We start from the raw sequence: 20,476 nt of genomic DNA on the forward strand, positions 1-20,476 counted from the left end.
TAGCCAGACCCACCTGGGGCGCGCCAGGGTCCACGATGGCAGGACCCAAGCACGCCGCAAGGGCTGCTGGGCGGGTTCTCGCGCCCGCTGCCGACCCCGCACCTTTCGCGCGGGCCGGGCTCCCGTGCCTGGGTAGTCGGGCGTGGCACAGGGCGCGACCCTCCGGCTCGCGGGTGGCCGGGGGCGGCGCTGCTGAGCCGGGATGTGCGGCGCGCTCCCATTGGCTGCGCTTCCCCCCCACCACACGGCCCAGCCGCCCACCCACCGGCCTCTCTCCGTTCCCCCATTGGCCGTCAGGCCCCGGGCGGGGGGGGGGGGAGAACCTGGTTTGGGGGTGGGAGGCTGAAGAAGAGTGGAAGGTGAGCGGTTCTCCCGGGAAGGGTGTGCGCGAGAGCCAATCAGGAGCAGACGTGGAAAAGAGGCGCCACGCCAGCCAATCAAACCCCGAGGCGCGGTCGGGACCCGCTGACGCCAGAGCGGCCGCAGCCAATGGGCGCGCCGCTGTCTGTCCGCTCTTCGGCGGCCGGTCGGGGGCGGTGAAAAGCGAGTGAGGAGAGCGCGACGGCGGCGTAGCCATCGCTGAGGGGAGAGCGAGGCCCGAGCTTCCGCATCGAGGTGAGAAGCACGGGCTCTGTCGCAGGCTCGGCCGCGGCCCCTCCGCGCCCGGCCGCCGTTTTGCGGGCGTCCCCGGCCGGGCTGCGCTGAGGTGGGGCCTGCGAGCCGCCCCGCCCCCGCCCCGCTGCGGGCGCCTGGAGGCGGGGGCGCCGCCTCTGCCGGGACGGTCCCTGCGCGGCGTGGCCGGGCCGCCGCCCTCCCGACGGCCGGGGCAGCGGCGAGGGAGCGAAGAGGGCCCTGGCCTGCAGCCCCGGGAGGCGGGGGCGCCGCCCGCGTGGGGCAGGGGGGAGGCCGCGCAGAGGCGGCCACGGTGGGGCGCGGAGTTAACGGAGGAGGGTGGCGGCCTGAGATTCAGAGATTCCGGGTTGAGGAGGAAGAAAGTGATGCTCGGGAGAGGGAGTCCTGTGAGAGGCCCCTGGTCCGGAGTGGGATTGGCCCCTGGGAAGTAGGCATCGATGGGGTTGAGGGGAAATCGGCTGAGAGATGGAGATCTGGTTTGGGGTTTGAAGGTTAAGGTCTCTGGACCAATGGGGACAGGGCATGTGGAGTGTAAGAAGGCACACAGAAACCGGAAAGTGGCCGAGGGGTGAGAGATTTTAGGGTAGGGATGAATGGAGGATGTTTGGATAGAAGGTGTTATTTGGCTTCTTGGAAAGTACACAGGGTGCAGTCAAGGTGGCTTTCTGTGTGCTTGCTCAAGGGTGGGGATCTTTTGTGAAAAGTGGAGTCAGAACTGAGTTGAGGGAGCAAGTGCCTTAACATGACTGTCCTTCCACGCAGTACCTAGGAAAGGCGGAACACAGTTTTGCTACCGGGTCTGATCTTTGTCCTGTCTCCCTGAGGATCCATCCTAGTGTTTTGCCACAGCTCACACAAACTTACCTATCTCAGAAGTAATGGGTATTAAGTATTATTTGTTTTTGATTGGGGCATTGTTTAATTCTTTATATGAAAAAAGGAAAATGTTAAGAGCAACATTTGAAGATTCAGTTATCTTGTTGGGTATGTGTAATATCGCATAAAATGGTGCAAGGTCTCTTACAGAAACAAAAATGAGGATTAATGCATATAGTTTGCAGTCTTGAATGAGCAATCTTTAATGTAGTGGGACTTGTATTATGTTTGTTGGGTAGTTTCAATTTTGAGAAGTTTTGTAGTTAAATAAACAATAAATTCCTTTCATTTGAGAAAGACGTTAGTGTATGTAAGTTAGTGTAACCGCCTTCCTCCTTGAAGCTTTTATGGCTTTTGTTTGTACATGGCAGGCAGAGTTAGGAGGCAGAGAAGAGGGGACCACATTTCCAGTGGATTTAAATGGGAGGGATAATGTCTACTTGAGGGCAGGAAAAAGGCCTTTGAGGAGTTACCATGTCAAGAGCAGAATTCAAGAGAGGAGTTATATAGATGTTTCCTTGTTCACCAGATTAGTATAGAATTTTAGCTACTGGATCATTCTTCAGGACGTGGAAGGTGTTTGTGGGTAACAACTCACTGTAGTCATGTTTTATCCTTATTGGAACCTAGTGCCCAAGTGTGCAGTGACCTGTAAGCAGAGAAGCAGTTCAGGTCAGGTTAAGCAAGGCAAGTTTCTTGAGAAAGGTGAATTTTGATCATTTGCACAAGGAGTTGTTTTATGGGTTATTAGACACAAGGGTGATTACAATCCAGTAGTTTGGATGAAGCGTAAGCAACTGTGGACCAAAAAACCCCCACACAAATGAAAATGGTTTCTAAGGCAAATTACAGATAAACCTAAATGAAGGATTAGGTACATGGTCATCAGCTAAGCCTCCTCTTAAAGCTTGGTTGATAAGTAGTGATTCCATATGATGGTTTGGAAGGAAACAGAACAGTTGGACTGAAGATGAACAGTAATGTACAGTGCCCCAAAATATTTTTTGATAGCTAGAAATAGCAAAATTTATTAGTTGCTCCTTGGTGCCAGAAACTGTTTTGAGCTTTCCAAGTGTCATCTTTGGATTGTAGGTGAGGGAGAGGTTCAGACAGATTTATCTTGCCTATCACAAGTCACACCAGCTATTATTACATGGCAAGTCAGGATTGACAGAATCAGTTAGTAAACATTAGTTGAGCATTTGCTTGATGCCAGGCACTGGTAAATGCTGGAGATTCTTAACTTACCAGAAAAGCCAAAGGTCAGATCTGAACCTCTTATAGAAGAAACTTGTTATAAAAGAAGTCAATAAAGAAGGAAAAAGATTGCTCGGAGAGATTTTGTAGATACTGAGGACTATGCTGTTTAGAGACGCTTAGAGTTGACTTTTTAGAAAGAAGACTCAGAAGAACAATGACTAAAAAGAAACCACCAAGGAAAATAAGGAAAAAAGAAATGTGAATGTGATCTCAAGATTGCTGAATTGAATTGTGATTTGGGCCAACAGTCATGCTTAGTGGCGGGTACTTAATTTAAATATTTAGTGTGGTTACAGCTAACATCACTTTCAGGGGAAAAATCATAGCAGAACCCCTTATAATGCTTTATTCTTTGACTTAAAAGAACTGAGTGTCTTAAAAATGCTTGTACTTTTTCCAAATAAAAATGAGTATTGTTATATTTATCATTAAGGGATAACAACCATTTAATAGAAACAGGGCAATAGGGAATATGTAGGTCTAAGCTTGGAGTGAAAGCAGAGATGATCTTATTTGATAATCTGTTCCATGTGAGCTATTTTGGAAGACCTGTTCTCATGTTGGAAATTATAGTGGTATATTATTTGTGTTTTAATAAATAAAGCTTGCCTGAAGGTCAGGGCAAGGCAGTCACACTAGTCAGCCATATAGGCCAGGCAGTGGTGGCACACACCTTTAATCCCAACAGCCATACTAGTTAGCCATAGATGCTGGACAGTGGTGATGCATGCCTTTAATTCCAGCACTAGAGAGGAATATAAGGCAGGATGAGACAGAAACTTGCTCTTTTTCAGTCTGAAAATTTCATAGAGGTAAGAGCTCTTTAGTGGCTTGGCTGCTTTGCTTTTCTGATCTTCAGGTCGAACCCCAATATCTGTCTCTGGGTTTTATTATTCGTGCTACAGAAAATGACTGATTTGTTGTGAATTGAAATAGTATGTCCTAAAAGATGGCATTTACTGAAGCCATAGGACTAGGTTATTAAAGCACCTTAAGTGGTAGAGATAGGGTCCTGACTTTCCTGAACATTTATTTTCTTAGAGTTTAAGAAAAGAACTTCTTCTGCTGTTCTTCTGGAAGAGGCAAACAGGTCTCTGCCCTGCCCCTCCTTTCTTCTAACCCTTTCCCCTTCTCTCAATAGACTCCTCACCTAAGCTCTTTCTAAAAACAAAACAATGAACCACTCATAGAAGGGTCATGTTAACTGTTTCTTCCATCCTTCCTTCCCACACATGGTTCCCTTGTTCCTCTCTTTGGTGGGTTTGATACAGACTTACAAGTTTCACTTCAATAAACTGTATAAAAATGCTACATTTATGTTTAACTCATCTACTTAAACAGTTAAAAATTCACTATTGGTACTTGGGAGATGGCTCACTCAGTAGTGTTTTCTGTGCAAGCATGAAGATCTTAGTTTGGATTTCCAGCACCCACAGAAGAAATGACATAACATGCCTGTAATCTTAGCACTAAGGAGGAGAGACAGGATTCCTGGGACTTGCTGGTTTACTAATCTAGTCAAATCAGAGACTTGTCTCAAAAATAAAGTGAGAAGCAATCAAGGAAAATATCTAATGTCAACCTCTGGCTTCCACATGCAGAAGCACACACATGTATAACTCTCACATGCACACACCACACACACACACACACACACACACATCACTCTTGTATTCCCAATTCAAAGAAAACATATTAAGAAAATAGCTCTGTTTATCAAGTAACTATTCCCAAACAAACTAGGAGGATTTCCCCAAGGGTCAGTGCAGATTGAGTCCAATCTCATAAATGAAGAGGGAGCAATAACTTCCATTCGGACTATAGAAATTGTGGAATAAGTGTAATGCGATTTCTCTTTCACTTAGACACTGTATTATGTTCCTTAATTAAATCATCACAACTACTTTCTTTTTTATGTATGTGCTGCCTTTTATAAATGAGGAGACTGAGGCTCAGAGAACTTAAGTTAGAGAGCTAAGTGACAGAATTAGGACATAGTCCTTACTTTGGTGGGGCATAATGTCATGTGTCTGTAATTGCAGCACTTGGGAGGCAGAGGCAGGAGGATTCTTGAGTTTGAGGCCAGCCTGGATTGCATAGCATGATCTTATCTGAGAAAAACAAACAAGCAAAAAATTTCCCAAACCTATGTTTTGTTTCTGAAATTCAGACAGATAAGGACTTATTTATATATTAATAGCGCTAATTGAAAAAAGTGTCATATAGCCTCCAGTATTTAATAGCTACTTGATACTTTAGAAGATGGGTCTCAGTCCTCTCCTCCACTTTCTTTAAGATAGGATCTAATTCCAAGTCCTGGTTGTCTTGGAATTCTCTAGATAGACCAGACTAGTCTTGATGCACAGTGATAGTCTACTTTTGCCTCCTGAGTGCTGAGACTAAAGATATATGCCACCATACTAAACTCCTGCTGCAGATGTTTGTGTGCTGTGACCCTACCTCTAAATAAATAGTAGTGAGTTTGTTTCTTACAGGATCTGTTAGATTATATTTTCCTATTTTAGAGATGCATGTTTCAGCATTTCAGTATTTTTGAAAAGACAATATATTTGATAGTATATCTTTAAAATGTTAGGAGTGGATACTGTATCTTAAAGCCAAATTTCCCTGAGAATTGAGGAAGTATGGTAGATGCATTAGATGCATGTAGTTTTTAATGTGTAATGGTTTTAGAATTTGCATTTTCTTCCTAGCCTTTCCTTATCATTTATTTACTTACCTTTAAATTATTGCTCATTTTCTTTAGTTAATATGATACAGAAATGTGTCATAATGCAGAAAATTGAAATGAGCAGGTTTGAGTTTTAATTTTGTCGTTGTTAGCGATTTCATGTTTAACTCTAGACAAGTCACTTCCCGTCTCTGACTTTAGTTTCCTCATCTGTTTCTGGTGACAGGGAGTAGAACCTTAAAAATTACAGTTGCTTTTTATCTCGTTTTCCCTTTTTAATCTCCCTTTCTTCACTTCTGTCATTTTTGTCATGGATTCCTAAGGATATGGTTGTGTTCTTAATTATATTCTTTTTGCTATCTTATATTTACTGAGATAGGCTCTCTTACAGAGCATATACTCATTAAATTGTTCATAAAGTAATGGATAAATGTTGTCTCTTATCTGAGCCAATAAAAACATATTAGTAATATGTATGTGTGTATGTTAAAGCTGTTGAGAACCTACTAGCATTGTAGCTTAGTGGCAGAAAAAGTAGTTAGCATTGCCTGCAATGCCCAGAGTTCAGTTCCCAGACCACAAATAACAAGAGTAAAAATGTTGAAGTTAGCTGGATCCCAGAACTTGGGAGGCAAAGGCACCTAGGCAGATCTCTGTGATTTGAGTTCTACATCGTGAGTTCCAGGACAGCCAGAGCTAAATAGTGTGACCCTGTCTTGAAAAATAAGGCTGAAGTTTCATTGGAAGTTACTTTTGCCTAAACATTAAGTGTTTATCCAAACTAGATCTGCTCTGTTCTTAACAAATATACAAAGGAGAGAACTCTTGGGCCTGTGTTTAAGAAGCCTTCTGTTACTTATCCACCAGCTTTAAAAGTTATATACTTCTGGGCCATACTGCTCCTAGCTTGTACCTCCATCTACTTTCCCACAACTTCAAAGCAAATTAAAGAACTAAATTGCCACACAGCCTAATGTTAATCAAAGTGGAATAGAAATGTTTTTCATCTGAATTATTTTTTTGAAACTTCTGTTTTCTGTGATATTGTGCAATAGAAATCAGATACAGTAAGGTGCTGTGGGGTGTTAGGAGGGAGACTGAATATGTGCACTGGAAACAATGTAGCAGTGGTGGGCTGTGTACTTTAAAAAGGTAGTGAGTTGAATTCTTTTGAAATGAAGTAGAATTTAGATATGTGGAAAGAGAAGAACTAGTAGGTGGTATGGTGAAGGAACTTGCACAAATTTATGCATAGCGATAGAAAAATCTAACTTTGGCTTCAGTTGTATCTTAGTAACTCTTTATATTTTAGACCATATAAGGTATTATGGGCATAGTGAGGATCTTGCATCAGTTCTTGAAAAAAGCCATTTGTTGTATTAGAAATTAAGGCACAATGTTTTATGAATGTCTATTTGTCCCTAGTGGATTATTTGGCACATTCCCATTAAAAAGTGCTGGTATCTTATAAATATTGTATGCCAACATGTAATAATCGATGTACTTTGGCTAAAGTGTGGGTGTGTGCCATTTCTTTTAGATACAAATCACTTGGAGGCTTTAAATAATGTCTCTTTTGTGTGCATACACGTGTTAACTATTTGAGAAACTTAAGATTTTGAAGTATATAGTTTATTGTAGTTCATGGAGTTCTTAGAAATGTGGACATAGAGAATCATGAGATATCTTTGAACTGGGGAAATATATATCATGTCATCTTGTGAAGCATTCTAAAAATAACTTTTATTTCCTAGAATGCAGAAGTTCTTAACTTTTATAAACTTGAACATCTTCATAAAGATTTGTCTCCTTAAAAGAAAACCTGCATTTAGCTTTTTGTATAACTTTAGTGCTTTCTTAAAACTTTCAGAGGCTAGGCTGTAGCTGTAGCTCAGTGGTCCCCAGCATGGCTCTCAGACCTTAGTAACAAAACCCTTTTAGGTCTGTGGATCCTGGCTTAATATCTACTGCCCCTTTGTGCAGTGTTAGAGATGGAATCCAGGGCTTTGTTCATACTTGGTAAGTGTTTTACCCCTGAACTGTAGTTCTAGCTAATAATTCATTCTTTAATGTGTAGGCAGAATGATACTGTGAAAACTCAATTCCGTTCTATTTTATGTCGTGTTTACCTTTATAAGTAAGTGATTTAATAGGGATTACAAAATTGAAGTTTATTATAAAATACTTGCTTAAAAAGTAGACCCACTGAATTCTTGGGGGAGAAATTAAACTATAGCCAGGTGGGCTTTTTGTTTGTTTGTTTTCAAGGCAGGTTTCTCTGCGTAGCCCTGGCTGTCCTAGAACTCCCTCTATAGACCAGACTGGCCTCAAACTTTCAGAGATCCACCTGCTACTACCTACTGAGTACTTGGATTAAAGGCATGCGCCACCACCACCCTGCTCATAGCCAGGTTTTTGTTTAGTTGGATTTTTTTGAGATTGGTTTTATGTAGACTGTGCTTTAGTGTTTTTATGTACATCATGTAGAGGTGCATCTGCTTGAATGAACAGAAGGTGGACACAGTAGAATGCATAAATACCTTTAATTTTTCTTGCAGCACCAGAAAGTTCTTTAGATTACCTTGCCCTTAAACAATAAGGTCTGCGGAGAAAAAGAAAAACCTGTTATTTTGAAACTCACATGTGGGTTGACATAGCCCTACAAGTAATACAGGCTTTGCGGTCGATGGATTGATTGTCAGTGAAACCCTGAGGCCCATAATCACTCATCATCCCCTTAGTTTGGAGAGTGGTTTTTAATAGGTTTCTTAGAAACATGCAATTTTTAGAAACCTATGGATTGCATTTAAAATATAGGTCATAATAGTATTTGGTTATTAGCATAAGCACAATTCTCAGAGAGGAAGCAGGTAAATTAGCTGATAGTGGGACATTTGATAGACTGAAGATGGTAAATAGTAGGTGAATGACTTTAAAGTGATAACCTTGGTGACCTTTAAAAGTTAATAATTCCCTAAGTAGCAAATATAAGACTAGGAAACCGTGTGTTCTAATGAATAGTAGTTAGAAATAGACTTTGTGAGCTAGATGATGATAAGCAATCTGGATTTTCGGTGAATTGAACAAGAGACCAGAGATGTTAATTAACTTGCCCAAGCACGGTTGTTATAGGCCCTGTAGTGTAGCAGTTGATTACTCTGATTCTTGTTAAATCTTTTGTGCTTTTTAAATTTTTGACTAGAGCCAGGAAGATGGCTTAGTAAAAATGTTTGTTGTGCAAGATGTGACCAGAGTTTGATCCCTGGAACTCATGGGATGATGCACATCTGTAATATCAGTACTTCTAATGCAGTCAGCGACAGACACAGCCAGGTCTTTCAGGAACAGTAGTTTTGTGAGAAGTGACTCTAGTAAGTTATCCCCTGACCGCAACACATGGGCCACGACATGTGTGCACCCACATTCATACACACACAGTTCTAAAAATTTTGACTGTCTTTTCATTATGGGTCTCAGTATATACAGAACAGTATGTTTTAGCTCTATGACTGATAATTTGACCACAAAATCTCTGAGTTTTCGTATTCTCAATTTTTTCTGCTGTATTCTTAGTATTGTAACGGTTACAAGGCTTATTTAAAGTAGGCTGCCAGGTACCTGAATTCAGTTCGACAGCTGAAAACATACTGGAAATTTAGAAAGTCACTAGACATTACTACCCTTGTGACTTTTTCACAGTTCTTGGCCAGTCCTTGCCTGATAGCTTTTTTTTATTATTGATTTTATTGAGCTATACATTTTTCTCTACTCCCCTCTTTTTCTCTCCCCTCTCCTTCAACCCTTTCCTATGGTCCCCATACTCCCAGTTTACTCAGAGATCTTGTCTTTTTCTACTTCCCATGTAGATTAGATCCATGTATGCCTCTCTTAGGGTCCTCGTTGTCTAGGTTCTCTGGGGTTGTGATTTTCAGGCTGGTTTTCTTTGCTTTATGTCTAAAAACCACTTATGAGTGAGTACATACGATATTTGTCTTTTGGGGTCTGGGTTATCTCACTCAATATGATGTTTTCTAGCTCCATCCATTTGCCTGCAGATTTCAAGATGTCATTATTTTTACCGCTGTGTAGTGCTCTATTGTGTAAATGTACCACATTTTCCTTATCCATTCTTTGGTCGAGGGGCCTTTAGGTTGTTTCCAGGTTCTAGCTATTACAAATAATGCTGCTATGAACATAGTTGAGCACATATCCTTGTGGTACAATTGAGCATCCTTTGGGTATATACCCAAAGCCTGATAGCTTTTAGTTGCATGATATGTCTTAAAAGATACTGGTTTTTGAGAAGAGATTACAGGATTTAGCCCTTTAAAGACGTCCATGAACGTATTCCTTCTCACTCAGAACTAGAGATCAGAAAAGGATCATTGATTGACATCTGAGTGCAGATGTTATCACCACTTACACAGCTGGCCCTGATTCTGAATTCTTTACCACTTTTGCTTGCTGTGGCCAGAGGAATCCCTGACCATGTGAGGATTCAAGTTCCTTTAATCTGAAAGAACTCATAATAGTGCCTCTGAAGCTTTTAAATGTGAACTTTGTAGTAGAATAATAGCCATTACCAGGATAGAAATGTATTTTGGGGGAAGTTTTTATTAGGAATATGGGTAGCTCCTAATTGAATTTTAAAAATGGAAGTCTTGATTAGTTAGAAATCAACGATGAAATTGTAGGAGTTTAAAAATACCTACAACTAAATTGGTAACGAACCTAAACTATTGGTGATTTTCTTTTCAATTAAAAAACAAGCTTGATCATCAAAACCCATGAGTAGGTAAAGATGGCATGATTTAACTAGCAATAGTATTTCTTGAAAATTACTATTCTAATAACTTCTGAGAATCAAATGTGGTAACATTGCTAGTTGCAGTAACCAGACTTAGTTCTCGAATACAGATATAAGTCCATCATATATTTTGATAATGTTCGTTTAGCACTTATTCATATGTAGCCTTATGGATCAAAGGACAATTGTGTTTTCTTTCTTAAGTGATTTGTATGCAGAGACTTGTCCCATTTTTAAAAAGAGAAGTATTATTTAAATGGCTGATCTGGTGATCACAAACTTTTAGTGAGCATTGTTTCCCTGTGAAGGGCCTGGTTTGAAGTTCACTGCGTATCTTTACTTCTGGACATCTCGTAGCCTTTGTAATGCTAATGTACTTTCGCTAATCTGATTGGATACGGTTTGCAGTTTCTCAAACCCATTTCCCAACAAAACTTCCCTGTTTTTAGGTTTAACCTTAACTACAGATTCAGAAGCCTTCTGAAGAAAGTAATGTAAGAAAAGCGTAGTATACCTGTGAGGCAGGGAGTGAGAGCAGTTTCCTGCTTTAAGGTTACATAGAAGTCTTTCGATGTGATAATCATAATGAGTCATAGCCTTTTGCAGTTATGAATGTATTTGCAGAATACAATTTTGTCACCATGTTTTGAAAATTTAGCTTTGTGAATAGAATTTAGTATACTTTAGTTAGACTGTACAAGATATATGATTATTAATTTGACTCAGTTTGGGGTCATGTAGTATGCATGTAATGTTTAGGGTTAAAGTGTATATTTTTTTAAAAAAAACATCAACTTAAGCTCAGTATTTTAAAAATATTAATCATGAAATATGTTGTGGACAGTATACAATCTTCATGACTTTTTAAGCAAAAGAGAATATTTTAGTTTTTTTGTAGACTTGGCAAGGTTTGAAAGCTTCATCTTTGGTAACACAAAGTATTAGTATACCTTTTTTAGTATACCTTGTGTATCAAATGCTTTTATTTCTCGTAAGCTAAAAATATAAAGATAAAAAATTCTTAATATGAAAACATTTTTATTAAGGTAAGGAATAAATACAGCCCAGTCATTTGTCTATAAAGTAGTTTATCTAAAACAAAATTACATGTGACTGACTTAATGGGCAAGTTTCTTCAAAGGATTCTCTCCCTGAAATGGAATTGAGTATGTTTTTCCAAGTGGTAAAAATGATCCCCACTTCCCCACTCACTCGGTGACTAAACTCATTATTAGGACTTGTTTGCATTTTATATTTTGGAGATTTCTTTCCACTCACTATCCTATTTTTTTTTTATCATACTGTATAGCCAGGAATACAGCCTTTTTCTGTAGGTTTTATAACAATTACCAGGATAGGCCTTAAACTTACAAACAGGAGCAAAAGAAAATGGATAATATTGAAAACCTTTCAATTTTTATAAGCATATAATTTTAGTGCCATAAAATTGATACTAACTCTCTGGTGTAGTATAAATAATTCTTTTATTATTGAGACAGGGTCTAAGCATCTAAAAATTTTCAGGATAGTAAGATCCTAGAAGCATTTTAGTTCTTGTGAAAGTGCTGTGCTTATAGAAGGACATTGGTGTACAAAATGGTCATGTAACTATACAACATGTATAATCTAATGGACAAGAACTAATCTAATGGACATTGAGATTCCTTACTACCAAGTACCTTAGATATTAGGGGTGTAGAATACAGATATTGCTGTATCAGTGCAGTGTAGGCAAACAGAGTGGCTATTATATGTACTTCAATGGATGCTTACAACAGAGTTGGACACTAGCATCTTTTATTGAGAAAAGAAATGTTATCCAAGATGCTAGAGCTATTCTTTTGTCTGTGGAAAACTGCCTGATAAGCTTTAATTTTTGAGAAAAGAACTCACTGTTCTTTGCTGTGTGAACATAGTTTGTACATTTGAGTTTGCATTTTGATTATTGTTGTGTATAGCTTCCTTTCACAGGAATTTATACTTTGTTAGTGAAAAGACTATGTATAAATTGCATTCAATGTACATGTGTTTCAAAACATGTTGTATATAATAAATATATACAATTTTGTCATTAGTAAGTTTGTTACTCTTTTGTAGTTACTAGCTAGACCTTTGTCTTTCAATGTGCCTTCAAATGAAACTGAAAGATGTATGTAAAGGCTCCTTTATAGTCTCATTGAAGTGAATTGTCTTGTTTTGGCTAAAAGGTTATCAGCTCCAAATGTGGCAATCTAGTTAAAGCTCCCTGTTAATTGAAATGGGAAATGCCATTATTCAAATAAGTTGGATTGCTGAGAGAGAGAGAGAGAGAGAGAGAGAGAGAGAGAGAGAGGAGGAAAATGACTATAGAAGTTTGAAAATATGATGCCCATGGGATCACACTTTAAAAAGTTTTGCTAGCAAAATAATATATGGTAAAGGGGACCTGTAACACAAATTCTAATTGGTCTTAATAATAAAAACTTGGAGTCAGGTATTAGGGGTGAAAGCTGAAGGATCAGAGAAGTAAAACAGCCAGCCACTGGAGAGTTCTGACCTCTACCAATGCTTGGACTGAAAGGGCGAGATTCTGTCTCTGAATCTTCAGACTGAATGCTGTCTCTGTGAAACCTCAGACTACATCTCATACTGCATCCCCAGACTGCATCTGAGCTCCCGTCTCCTCCCACCTTATATTCTCTCTCCACCCAGCCATATCACTCGTGTCTCTCTCTACCTCTCTTGTGCTGGGATTAAAGACGTGTGATCCCAAATGCTGAAATCACCTTTGCTTGGGCTCTGTTTCTGTTTTAGACAGATTCATGGCCTTGAACTCAAAGAGGTCCCTCTGTCTCTGTCTCCCGGATGCTGGGATTAAAGGTGTGTGCCACCACTGCCTGGCCTCTATTGCTAACCGGTGGCTTAGCTCTGCACTCTTAGGCAATCTTACTTGTTAGATTACAAACAAAATATCACTACAGGGACCCAGGAAGGGAGATGGCTTAGTTGGTGAAGTGTTTACCACTCAATTAGGAGAACGTGAGTTTGATTTCCAGAACCCACAAAAAAACAAGTTTCATGCACTTATTATCCCAGCACTAGGGAGGTGGAGATGGGCTTATCCTTGGGACTCACTGAGTACACAGCCTAGCCTACGCTGTCTCATAAAGCAAAGTGGGTGGTTCCTTAGGAATGACACCTGAGGTTGAACTCTGGCCGCTACATACACCAATTATTTGGTAAATAAAAACTACAGGAATTCACTGTAGTAAGGTTCCTATGCTAGCCCCTAATATACCCTGAATAAATAAAGACGGTGTCATTCATGTAAAAGTTGTGTATCACCAAGCTGAAACTCTCAGTTGATTTTTGACTTCCTGGGATATTAGGATTATAGCAATGACAGTGAAACCTCCCCCATACAGGTTAGTTTCATTTGGTATGATAATAAAGTTCCCTCTTGAGCCGGGCGGTGGTGGCGCACGCCTTTAATCCCGGCACTTGGGAGGCAGAGGCAGGCGGATCTTTGTGAGTTTGAGACCAGCCTGGTCTACAAGAGCTAGTTCCAGGACAGGCTCCAAAACCACAGAGAAACCCTGTCTCGAAAAGCTAAATAAATAAATAAATAAATAAAGTTCCCTCTTTCTTAATCTAAAAAAGATAACCTTCAAAAATCTGGTATTAACCAGTTAGTTATTTTTGTGTTCTAAACCTGATACTTCACAAGGAAAGTGACTTTAAGTTGACTGTAATGTGGTCTACCTTTTGTTTTGTTTTCTTTCTTTGGCCTTTTTATCTATTTGTTTTGGCATATAACACCAACCTTTTAAGCCAGACATGATGGTATACACTTATAATCTTAGCATTTAGGAGATAGAAGCAGGAGAATCTTGAATGCAAAGCCTGCCTGGTTTACATAGCAGGGCTTTTCAGTGATAAGGGGAGAGGGAGAAAAGAACAAACGACAAAACCTAGTAACTTCCAAATTCCTTGGAATTCTTATTTGTCTTATGGAATGAAATGCTGTTTGATTGTAGAATAGAAAATAAAGTCAATTAGGGTCTGTTAAACTGTATGTTGCAAGGCACTGGGGCTAATCTCCATCACTGAAAAGCAAAAACAGATTGTTCTAATTTTGTCCTTTGACAGATTTGGTGGCTGAGGAAGGGACCCAGAGACGCCTTGAACAACAAAACGAAGGCAAGGTATTACTGGCCTGGTTGAGAGTTGGGAGCCCCTTTCTTTTTAACAGAGCCCACAAGAATTTCCAGATAAGCTCCTCTTGGCCAGATTCTGTTCTTTTTGCATTGAGCCTAGGATTATTTTGGTTTGGGGGTACCACACTTAGTTTGCTTTGTGAGTGCTTGACTTAGTTTACAGTGGCAGCCACGTCCCTGGGAAAGACAAGTTTGTGGCCATGCTGTACTCAATGTAGACTATGCATTCTACACAAGTACTCACTCACCTGCTAACCCAGCTACACCTGCATCTCCTAAGCTGGAGTATTAAAGGTAGTGTGCGGTGAAGGTGGTACTACAGGGAGTGTGACACTTGCTCTTCATCTCTTTTCTTGTACATTCAACTACAAAAAAACCTTAGCCAAGTTGGATGAGAGGATCCCAAGCCACAGTGACAACTTGGGGGCACAATTCTAGCATTCAAAAACCATTAGACTGCATCCTGAGGTAGTGCTTATGTTTTGAATTTGGACTGTCTTCAAGTCACTTGTCAACAGAGAGTTATACCCCGGTGACTTCAAGACTGTCAGAAAAGGTGAGAGAGCTTCTGCCTAGATAGTATAATCCTGGTTGTGAGAAGATCAACAGCTCTGAGAGCAGTCTAGCCTGAGGTTACTGTGCTGTAAATCAACCATGCTACCTTGTTGGGAAAGGCAGTGATACTCTTATGTTCAAGAACCCCGGCTGTTTACCTGCAGTTGCTTTGAGGAACCTTTTCTAAATTCCTGAGCTGAAGAAATTGTGAGAGAATTAGTGGTTGTTATAAATTACTTTGTTAAATAGTGATATAAAACAAAAACTTAACTTTTTCTGAATCTGCGGCTGTGTACTGAGATTAGGTGACATACAGATGTCAATAATATATTTCTCAATAATATATTCCATGTTTCTAACATTTACTTTCTTTTGATCTTTCAACTTTGATATGTAAAACTTTTTTCTACTGTTCTTTACTGTGCTCATTTGAAAAGCTACTCCAACTGTAAGTATTTAAAGTATTGTTTTGTAACTGCAGCTGTCTTCCTGTGTATTGGGAAGAGTGCATATTATATCATGACATGAAGCTTACACATCATCTTTAGAAGGCCTTTTGCTCAGGGCCTTAATTGTGGTCACTATGATGTTTGACCTTTTATCAGTTTCTTAGGGTGATGGTTACCAAGTTTTCACAGAGTTTGCTCTTTATTTTGTTGGAAATTTATCAAGGTTCTAGAGGCTGGAAGTGTGAAATAAGTGTGGGCAGAGCCGTGCCTGGCTTGATGCTGTGTAACTCTAGTCACTGACCTTGTTATGCGGTGTTCTTCCTGTGTTAGTAGAGCATTCTTGAACTGCAGTTTTAAACTCTGGTTCCTTTTTCACTCATGCTTCATTTTTCTTAATGCTTGTGAAATACTAGAAATTATTGTTTAGAACAGGGCTTGGCAAACCATGGCTTGCAAGTGGTGACTTTCTGGTTTCTCTCCAGAGAGGGAGGGAGGGACAGAATGAGAGAGTGAGAAAATACCAATGAGAATAGAAGTATTTTCTTCTTTGTCCATTTGTTTACACAGTAACTGCCTCTACTAGTGAGCTTTGACTAATGTGTTTGTATATTGAATGCACAGAGGAGCCAGGATTTTTTAAAAGTTTTATTATAACGTAGTCCTGCCATTTTGTTTATTCTCTATAGCTGCTTAGTCCATGTTACATTACTATAATGAAATGCCTGAGACTGAATAATTTCATAAATATAATATTTATCATTCAAGTCTTAGTGCCAGCATATGTTTATAAGTGTTCCTTATCATTGCCAGGAAGCTTTCCAAAGTCACACGCAGTTTTACTGTACAAGTACTATTATGGTTTATCTCCCTTTCTGTGTTTAAAGTTTCAGAATAGTGGGGTTGAAGGACCTAAATGTATGCATTGTATCTACTAGAGTAGTCTGAGAGTAGCACCAGAGCTCTTACGAGTATTTGAGGGCTTGTGAATTACTGTCAGCCAGTAAGTGGTTTGTTTCTTCGAACCTTCAGATTCTTGATAAAGGTCTGGTTCTGCTAAAAATGATTAATTTCTTTCCCCAGACAAAGAAGTGAGTATATATGCATGTGCAGATTGCATTATTCTATCAATAAATAAATACCTTCTAGTCTTTAATGATATCTTTTCTGAGGCTTAACAATTACACTATAAATTTAATGATTACTTAAAAATCTGTTTATTAGTTCAAAAGTGTTTAGTGAGTACTAGTTTTGCCTGTATCATCCAGTGACTTAATTTGCTTGAAATTTTTCAAATATTTTCATTTATTTTGCCAGTAATTTGTATTCACTGGATTCAGTCTTTGATGAACAGAGTCCTGCTGACCATGCTAGTTGCTGGTGAATGAGCTATGACAGTAACACAAACAGTGGCTTGTGTCTTTTCACACTGTTAGAAGTGTGTTGAATGTGAACTTTGCAAGTCATGTAAATTTTATCAGTTTAACTTCACCAATATTCCTGGTGTCATTTGAAATTTCAACTCTTGGAGTTGTTAAACTATTTGTTATAGTTTGATGTTGATCACTAGTACAATATTAAAATTGCACATTACCAATCAAATAATATTCAATTTATAGACTGTTGTAAAAGGTTGAAGAATATAAAGGAGCCAAACAAGTGTAGATTGAATTCAGATGACCAGTATTCGACCCATGAACCGACTGATATAAAGGTGAATAGTGTCAATTGGAGCATTGTTATTGACCAGAGGAGTGTGCTGAGCTGAGTACAAGGACAGTCAGGAGTTCGTTGCCTGGTGATCTGGGCAGGGGCTGTAGGGCAGCATGCTTAGTCCTTGAGAAAGTGATGACTTGGTGTGCCGTGCTGCAGTCTTTGTCTCTTGTTTCTGCTTCATTCATTTCTGTCCAACATTTGCTGATTATTTACTTGCACAGAGAAATTGTTTTTCTTGCTCTAGTATGTCTTGGTAAGTTTAATGTGTCTGCTTCTCCTGATAATATGGTGGTAGTTGTTTATTTGTATTAATAATATACTGGGTTATTCACATTTACATTGGTACCTAAATGGAGAAACTTGGGACAAGGTGCAGCCAAGAAGCTGTGGCTGTGCAGTTTATTCATAGTCATAACTTGCTGTTTTTCAAGAGCATTTAAGTCAACTCATTTTCAAAATGACCCACAAGGAGTTTTCTTGATTACATGTAAAAATGTGTTTGAATTTATTACACTTGAGCAAGATCTCAGAGCTTCTTGTACCTTGATCTGTTTTCCTCCACTGTCCTGGGGTTTTTGTTACTAGTATTCCAAGGAATGAGTTTATCTACGTAAAGTCTTTAAGTAAGTCATGTTTGGTGGGATAGGAAAATGAATATTCTGATGTTAGGTATATGCTTACTTCTTGACCAAGTATGATGTATTTTCATTAAAATTGATTCTGACAATAATTAAATCCAGCTGGTGATTTTCTAACTCCATCTCTTAAGTTTGACAATGAATTTCTTTGTATTTTCTGTGGTTGGCTGTCTTTGAAAATGGTGCACAGGAGATCTTGGTAAAGTGAAATTACCTGAACCAATTAGCAGTTTTTACACGGCTGCATTTTGGCCTGTCAGCTTTGTATGTGGAACAATCTGAAGTTTTGAAGGATTACTCATATAGAATTAACTTTATTTCACATCCATCTCTTTATAAAGCAGGTTCTTGTCTGTTCGATGTGCTCAGTATATGGCAGGATGCCCTGACATAAAGGATATGTTTTTCCTACTGTAGTTAGAACTGAATAGGACCTTTAAGATCACCCACTCCAGAGTTTCCATTTCCTCTGAACTTCTGGTGTTGTGTGCTCAGTTATTTCCATGATTGATATGTTTACCTCTCTGAAAGGCATGTAAAATTTTTATGCTTTCTGTAACTGTGGAGTTTAGTTAAAAGACACGGGCTCAAATTTGATTCTGTTCATACATGTGTTCTTAGTGAATTTAGCAAAGAAAAAAGGAAAGAAATAAACCTTACTGGAAACTTATGGGAAATAATATCAGAAGGTATTACTCAATCCCTGACCCCAGCACATGGAATTGTGCTATCCATAGTCAAGGTGATTCTTCTTTTCTTTGCTTAAAACTCTGGAAATGTCCTACAGTCTCAGTTGGATGAGTGCTTCCTTAATCCTTTGTTTTTTATTCCAGTCAGTTTGAAAGTTGAAATTAGCCATCATAACATTATATTTAAAATTTTAATTTAGTTTTTTTTTTCAAAGATTTATCACAGGGCAAGGGGATTTGTTTTCTTGGCAATAAAAAAAATCTGCTTGTTTTTTAAGTGGTATTTTTTGTGCTTTTGTACTTACTTATTGGAAAACCCTGAGAGTTTAAAAAGTTAAAAATGAGGGACCTTAATTTTAATCACTTAACCAAGTTTCTAAAACTATTAACATATTACCTTTCCATTAATACTAGGATATTTGTTTGGTGAATATAGTTAAAAGAAGTTTACTTTGTATGTAAGTTGATATCCTGGTCATTCTCTATTCTTCATTTGTGGTCACTTTAGGCTCTGTTTACCTATAAGACCTGCATGTTCTTCTACAAATAAAAACGGGTTCAGATTAGTAGTAGCTTTAGCGTAAGTGGCAGAGTCTGGATTTGAATTATTAGTTAAGAATATGTCTTAAGGGGCTGGAGAGATGGCTCAGTGGTCAAGAGCACTGATTGCTTTTCCAAAGGTCCTGAGTTCAATTCCCAGCAACCACATGGTTGCTCACAACCATCTGTAAAGAGGTCTGGCACCCTCTTCTGGCCTTCAGGCATACAGACAGAATATTGTATACATACATACATACATACATACATAAATAATTTTATTTTAAAAAGAATATGTCTTAAGTAGCTTTGTGGTGAGTTTATCTTAATATAATTTTAAATGAAATTTTTTTTTAAAACAGCTGTTAAGAAACACTTTTGTCAAGTAAACCTCAGTGAATTCCTTGAAAGCAGTGGTAGTACTTGGTACTCAGTATTTTGTTAGACTTTTAATTTGTTTTTTTTTTTTCCAAACTTTTGAGTCAGAGAATACAATGTTACTTGGAGAAACTTGTAGTTGCTAGGGGTCTTCACCCTTTCCAGGAAGGAATGATAGTCCTGTGCCATTCTCAGGAGTGCAGTGCTGTAGCTGCTTACTCATAGACGATAGGGGCTTGTTAAACTCCTTCACTAATAATTCTTTGTTGGTTATTTCTTGGTTTTCTACCTTTATGTGAATTGCTGATTTTTAAAGATCTTTGTTCTTTTTTTGTAGTAATTATTTTGTAGATGCAGTATTTTTAAACCTTTTCTGACTTTGTTCTTTGATAGCTTCACACATGTAGAAAGGGTAATGTGTATAGAAAGGGCAGTGTGATTGCTGTAATTCCTTATCTCCTTTCTACCCCTATCCCTTTCATTTTTTTAAAGATCAATAGAGTTTAACAGGGTTTATCTATGACTATGACCCTATCCATCAGCACTTGATGAGTTTCTTAGTGGGGTACACAACTGAAGTCAAAACTGTCCCTTCCTCCGGAATCCATTCATAGCTAGGGAGGAATAAGGTCTTAGGGACTCCTTGATCTATGATTGACTGTTGATAGGCCCGATCTTCTTAAGACCTATTGCAGATAGTCATAGTTGTTGTGACATGATGACTACATTGGCTGTGGCATGCCTAGAAGACATTTCAGCAATCCTTCTTCCTGTCTTCAACTTCTTAAATTCTTATTGTCCCTTTTCCTTCAAAATTCCCGGGCTTGGAAGGAGTGGTATAAATGTCCTAAGCACTTAGCTGTCACTTACTCTTAGTACCTTGAGTAGTCATTGGTCTCTGCATACACTACTGTACATTGCAAAGAGAAGTTTTTCTGAGTCTTAGAATAGCATTTGTCTGGATATAAATGTAGGATATTTAGAGAATAGCTTGGTGCTGTAGTATATTAATTACCTAAACAACAATAGTAAGTGTCCCCTTTAGGGCCTAAG

General features: G+C 39.0%; 1 protein-coding gene across 5 annotated transcripts in view; it reads left to right on the plus strand.

Moving 5' to 3' along the window:
• Positions 1–430: 430 nt before the first annotated feature.
• Positions 431–20,476, plus strand: part of Far1 (fatty acyl-CoA reductase 1) — a 55,125-nt gene continuing 35,079 nt past the window's right edge. Inside the window, exons 1-2 of one of the 5 annotated variants that reach the window (XM_041666430.1) lie at positions 431–615; positions 14,397–14,452. The gene's annotated coding sequence lies outside the window, so the exon portion shown is untranslated. Of the gene's footprint in view, positions 616–645; positions 707–942; positions 1,061–14,396; positions 14,453–20,476 lie in introns of those variants that run through there. The other 4 variants (XM_041666429.1, XM_041666433.1, XM_041666431.1 and 1 more) reach the window with 4 other exon arrangements.

This window comes from Microtus oregoni, unplaced genomic scaffold, assembly GCF_018167655.1.
Source record: "Microtus oregoni isolate MIOR12 unplaced genomic scaffold, Mior012 000016F_ref0000370, whole genome shotgun sequence".
Classification (NCBI taxonomy): Eukaryota; Metazoa; Chordata; class Mammalia; order Rodentia; family Cricetidae; genus Microtus; species Microtus oregoni.